Below are 7,052 nucleotides of genomic sequence, written 5' to 3'. Positions count from 1 at the left end.
GAGGCATCACAGTAAGCTTTATATGTGTATACAGTTATGGAGTAAGGAGCCAGGTTTTTAACAAGGGGGATACGTATATTAGTGATAGAGAGGGAGAGATACACATGAAGTAAAGGAAAAGCTCCAGCAAACATGGTTTCTGCCCAAATAGTGGCATGGATGATTTTGTGCCCTTTGGAGAATTATAGGTACCAGATGTTCATCATTTCCCATTCCCCTCTAGAAATGTTTATTATATAGCAGCTGCAACTTACCGCATCCGCTGTTGATGTGGTGGGTGGCGGCCAGGAACCCATGATGAGCGCGGGCACGAGGACACATGCCGCAGTGCGGCATGTGTAGGAGGTGGGGCATGGGCGCCTTTAAAGGCAACACATGAGCCTGCCTCGCCCTCTCTCATGTCCAGACAACCAGGCAGCTTCCCTCTCCTTATGTTGCGGATTTGGTGATGGGTACGGTTTTCACACAGTTTTGTTTGGATCATCGCAGTGGTGGTTTAGGAGCCTGTTGGCAGGGAGTCCACTTTGTGCATTGGACTCCCTGGTGGTTGTGGGTCTCCGTAACTAGACCGGCAGATATACATGCCTAGCCTACCTGGATGGGAGGTCAGGAGCTCGTAGCCAAGTGACCTAAGGGATACCAAAGTGAGGTGGACACCTGGTGGGCCCTGATGGTTTGCTTCCCTGGTGAGAGATTCTGGGTGCAGGAGACCTGCTCTCCCAGCTGGGATGGAGTGGGTCACAAGGCATCCTGGACCCTCAGAATAAGCAGCCTGATGGCTGGAGGGTTCAGACTTCTTATCATGCTGGGCCAAACCCCTTCTGAGGGTGGCATAATAATAAATGGCTATGGCCATATTAATGCCAAAAGCGAGTCATGTCCTCCTTGGCAGAACTCCACCTTGCTAATCAACGTTCTGGCTATGCTCCTGGAGAAAGTTAGTAGACTGGATCCAGAAACTCCCTCTCCTCAAAAACAAACACCCTTGCAGACAGAGCTGATAGAATGGTCTCTGTAGTATAAAGTTTAGAACATTAGACAAGGATTTTGAAGACTGAGGAACAAATACCCACTCTACAATGGAAGCTTGCAGGTAACCTTGGGCCATTCTTTCTTAGTCAGACTGTCAGAAAACACAATGCCTGGTATACAAAGTAGAAGAGAAGTAGGCCCTGCAGGGGGCAGCAAGAAGAATGATAGGATAGTGAGGACAGCACCTTCTCTCCTGCTAAGTGCCATTCCTTATCTGTCACCAGATTACTATTCTTAGGGTAATTTTCCTCTTCATCTTGGAAGTGCTACTCAGTATTATGTTCTCTCTCGCCCAAAGAGGTAGTTGGGATCCTATCTCTCCTCTTTACCATCAAGTATATTAATTCCTAAATAAATCTTTATCTACTTTTTAATTAGGTTGTACACTGTTGATCCTATGGTATAGCTCTCAAACAATTTCAATATGGTGCCCAATAGTGAGCCTCTCAGGCCACCCAGACTGGGGACGAGTAACGACCTGCAGTAAGTAGCCCTGGATTTTGTTATGTGCCTAGAGTAAATCCAGCAGGAACCCCAGGTTCTGAAGCTGACAGTGTTGAAAGCATGGGTCTGCACTTTACGAAGATGCACTGAATAGCAACTTGGAATGTTAGAGGACTGACTCAAGGAAAATTGAAAATTGTCACAAGAAAAATGGTCAGGTTGAACATTGACCTCCTTGGCATCAGTGAATTATATTGGACAGATTAGGGTTTCTTTCAATCAGAGGATTTTACCATCTACTATTCAGGATACAACTCAATCAGAAGGAATGGTGTGGCTTTCATTGCAAGCAAAAAAAATTTCTTGAGCAGTGGGAAGTTCTTCAGTGATCAATGATTAAATCATGATAATTCAAATCTGTGCCAAGCCAATAAATATCACAGCTGTCCAAATATACGCCCAGAGAATTGATGCAATGGAGGCAGAAATTGAAGACTTCTATACCACCATTCAAGACATTTTAAAACAAGTATGCAAGAAGGATGTCATTTATATAATGGGTGACTTTAATGCAAAAGTTGGCACACAAGCAGAGAGAGACATTACTGGCAACTTCAGACTTAGAGAAAGGAATGATGCAGGGGATTGTCTGGCACAAGTGTCATGAAAATCAGTTTCATATCATGAACACTTGGTTCAAACAGCATAAACCTTGGTAAACACTTGGACATCACCAAATCGACTACACAGGAATTGAACTGACTATAACTTATTTAGCTGCTGATAGTCCAGTTCAATCCTTGCTGTCAAAATATATCCAGGTGCTGATTGTGGTTCAGATCATGAGCTGTTACTGTCTAAAATTAAAGCAAAACTCAATGACATCAAAAGAACATCAGGGTTAAGGAAGTTCAATGTAAATAAAATTCAACTCACATATGCAATGGAGGTGAAAAGTCATTTCAACTATTGGACACAACAGAGAAGATGCCTGATGAACTATGGCAGGAAATTCAATCAACTGTTCTTGAAACAGCAGTTTAACACATCACAGAAGAAGCCCAAAAATGTTCAAAATGGCTTCCAGATGAAACTATAATAATAGCTGAATGTAGAAAAGCAGCAAAAGCTGCAGGCAAAAGGGAGGAAGCAAGAAAATTAAATGCAGTTTTTCAAAGGGCAGCAAGAATAGCCAGTGAAGCTCACTGGTACCAGAAATACTAGTTAGAAGAAGATTGCGAAAAGGGACACACAAGAAATGCTTTCGCACAAGTAATGAGGTTCCGAATGCCATTTGCTGCTTGCAAAAGCAGTATCAAAGATAAACAAGGAAAGGGACTGTCTGGACAACAGACAACCAAGAACAGGCGGCAAGAATACACAGAAGAACTGAACACATGCAGAATGGAAATTTGCTCTCTTCAAAATGAAAAAGAAATAGAACTTGAACTGGCCATTCTTGAGGAGGAAGTTGAAAGAGCCTTGAGTCAATTGCCAAACAACAAGGCCCCAGGCATTGACATCATAACCGTGGAACTGCTGAGATGTGTACCAATCAAAACCATTACAGCTTTGGGCCAGAAAATCTGGGAAACTAATATCTGGCCAGAAGTGTGGAAAATATCTGTGTTCATTCTACTACCCAAAAAGGGTGACTGCTTCAAAATAGAGAAGGTTGTATCGTTTCTCCCTTCTTGTTTGACTCGTATGCTGAGATCTTTATTAGAGAGATTGAACTCAAAGAATCAAACACTGTAATTAAGATTAGAGGAAGAAATCTAAATAATCTTTGGTATGCTGATGACACTACCCTTCTGTCAGAAACTAAAAAAAAATCTAGAACAGCTGATTACAAAGGTCAATGAAGTTAGAAATTTGGCCTTTTCTTAAACACTAAAAGAGAAAAACAGTGACCACTGCAAAAAACAGACATGTCACAATTACAATTGATGGTGAAGCAATCAAATGTGTTCAAGAATTCATTTTTCTTATCACAAATTGATGTGAGTGGAGATGGCAGTATGGAAATAAAATATCGAATTGTTCTGAGTTGCTCAGCATTGATAAGCTTGAACCAAATATCGAAAAGCAAGGACATAAGCTTGACTACCAAATGTAGATTAGATAGATCTATCATATTTCCAATAGCCACTTATGGCTGTGAAAGATGGATGGTGAAAAAATCGGACAAGAGAAAAATAGGTTCATTTGAATTATGGTGTTGGAGAATTCTGCATGTTACATGGACAGCAAAAATCACACAAGAAGATAATACAGTGGATAAAGTCTGATATATCATTGTTAGGCAAAATCATGAAACTCTGGCTTAACCTGGGCCATATCATGCAGTCCAACTCAATGGAGAAAGCAGTTGTGCTAGGATTGGTCAGTGGAAAAAGGAAACCAGGTTAACAAAGATGCAGTGGTTGGATGTGATTGGGATAGACACCAGCCAAAACACTGCACGACTGAGGGAGGTGGTGCAGGATTGAGGATCATGGTGATAACTATTCTATGGGATCACCAAGAATTGGGCATGACAGAATGGCAGACAACAACAACAACAACAAACACTGTTGATGTGCTAATTACTTTGTCATCTCTGATTATCTCACAGAATGGATTTAAGGATAAAATAAAGAACAAGTAAACTTTGTATGCCACCTTGAGTTCCTTAGAACAGTGGTCCCCAACCTTTTTATCACCGGGGACCAGTCAACGCTTGACAATTTTACTGAGGCCCGGGGAGGGGGGCGTAGTCTTTTGCTGAGGGACGTTGCTACTGCCTGAGCCCTTGATACCAAGATAATTATCTTGGTATTTTCTCCCAGTCAGATCCAAAAATCCTGGGATTGTTTTGGAAGAGTGTTAGCTAATCTTTAGCCTTGCTCCATTGAAGCTTGAAAGCAACAGATGTGCAGGGAGGGACAGCATAAAAATCAAATAAATAAATTCTCAACGGCACAAGATGATCCAATTTTTTACCCTTGTTAGTCAGAAATTCGTTTTCATATTGGTTGTAGATTGCACCTATACCACACCATGCCACTGTCGTGCTGTTGTCATGATTCTCTGACCACTTTCTTTTCTGGTGCATGAATAACACAGTGCATTCAGGAATAACATAGTGCTAAACTAGAAAAAAATAGCATTAATATAGTGCTCTACAATAACACATTACTTGAATCCTTTGGAAACCTTAATTGCTGAAGGGTATTGGTCATCTACCCTGAAAAGAATAATTGGCTTCCCACTGCTTGGGGGAAGGGAAGAGAGTACTTCAGGAAATGCTAATGAAGAAAGCAGAGAAAAAACTTGCAAACAGTACTGTAATGGAGTTATAGCACTATTGATATTCTCCTGTTCCACCAGTTTTTTAAAAAAATTATCTCCATTGTGTTGGTTTAGTAATGGCAACAACGCAGTTAACTGTGAACATTACAGAAGGAGATGGACTGTGTCTTTTTATTTAGACACAGGGCGTACCTTCCATTCTGAATGAATGAAAAAGATCTTCCCAGCAACTCTATTCAGGGAAAGACTAGGGTTGTTTTGTTTTTTGTTTTTTAAGACAGTATTTTCAGTAAGAATAAACAGGGCTGTTCACAATTTATGAGAAATGGAAGATGGAGGATGGTATCACATGGAAACAAAAACAACAAAAATACCTAGAGTGGCTGAAGCTGAGAAAAACTTCTGTATGGGATCAGCCCAAGCCTACCTGAAGCCTTAATGAAATATTAGGAAAGTTTCCACAGCATCCCCCCCCCCCCCAGATCACTGTGTTGCAGAAACACATAAAGGAAAACCAGCCAAATATCCCAAAATTCTCCCAAGCCGCTGATACATAAATGCAGATAACAGTGTTCATGTTTTTTCTCTAAATAAATTACTTGTAAAGGTGGGAACAGAGCTTTAGAAGGGCATAAAAGAAAGCTGACGATGCCCAGCAGCAAACATACAATATGTTGTTTTGCATGCATATCTCTGGATTGAGTCTAAAATGCAAACTAAATTGTTAGGTATGTGGAATTGTGTAGGCAAACCTCCCAATTTGGGGAGAGTTGTAATAAATTAGATCATGATTTGTCCTGTATTATGGTCAGTACGTATATCAAAATGTCCAGACAATGGAAATATCATTTGGATGTATAATTGCTTCATAAACCTGACAAGCAAAAACTAACCTTCAATCCAATCCCCCCCCCATTTGTTAATATTCATGCAGTTTCATTTTTATTAGAATACTACATTTTTGTAACATATGACTATGGTACACAGAAAACAATTTGGAGCATGCTGAAGTATTTGAATTTATTAACATACTTTCATCTTCAGCTAATTGGATGAAGCAACTGGACAGTTTTATGTGCCTCTAGCAGTGTTAAACCAGATGATAATTCTCCAGTGAGAAATTCAGCTTTAAAATAATTGCCGAAATGCAGTTTTTATAATCTGTTAGTTCACAGGTGAATGTATTTTTGATACAGTGGGAAGACAGTGTTATAATAGAATGTAACAGCCATTAAAGAGCTACTGCTGATTATTGAGCTCAATAATTCATAAAGCATTTCCATTAGTAAACATTGACTTGACAGACAGCAGTACAGAAAAAGTAATTATAGTCCGGTAAACGTTTCTGTAAGGTTTCTTCAAATTACTTAAAAATACAAGTCCTTGACTGGGTACAAAATATTAAGTTTACTGAGAGCAAGCAAGCTAACCCAACCATAACTTGTTGGAACTAAGACATGGCAGGTTAGACACAGCATATTAATTAATTAATTATATCCTGCCTCTCATGACTTTTGACACCTCGAGGTGGCTAACAACTAAAACCATAACAATTTCCTTATAAAACCCCCATTAAACAATGGCAATACACATGAAAACCCACAAGACGGCAAAACAAACTATCACCCAACATAATATACTAAGTCCAGCCAGACGATCAGCATTAGTCTTGCTTTCCCATTGGACTCAGTTTAAAGCTTCCCTCACCTGATCTGCAATACTCTTCATAAATACATTTTTCTACCGTCATGAGGTACAAACTATCTCCCAATAGAAAAGCCTCATCATGGTAGCATGATCCATTGTCCAAAAAAACAACCTTTCCCAAAGACACCAATGATGTAGCCAGTCATTTAATCCTCAGCCATTACCAGGAAGAACCAATGAAAACACAATGAGTGCTCCTATCAATCCATTATACCTGGTCAATCAGGGCCTAGCCTACAGACCGTTCAGGGAGTGTTTTCTCCCAGGTCCACTGGCTGCTGATAAAAGGAGGTCCTGTCATCTATCTGGCCACTCTACTTCATGACCTCAATCCACCCACCCCTCTCTCTTTATTGATGTTATGGTTGCATTTAGTTTTTCCTCTGTCTTCCTTTCACAACTGTGTTGGCAATGTCAGCATGTGGCCGAAATGGCCCTGGCTCCCACCTGGTGGAATGAACTCCAGGAAGGGATGTAGGCCCTACAGGATCTTTTGGTGTTCTGCAGGGCCTGCAAAATGGAGCTCTTCCACCAGGTTTATGGTTGAGGCTGGTGCAGCGAAAAGATCTGCTGCC

Source organism: Paroedura picta, chromosome 1, assembly GCF_049243985.1.
Source record: "Paroedura picta isolate Pp20150507F chromosome 1, Ppicta_v3.0, whole genome shotgun sequence".
NCBI classification, from domain to species: Eukaryota; Metazoa; Chordata; class Lepidosauria; order Squamata; family Gekkonidae; genus Paroedura; species Paroedura picta.
This window is presented reverse-complemented; position numbering follows the sequence as displayed.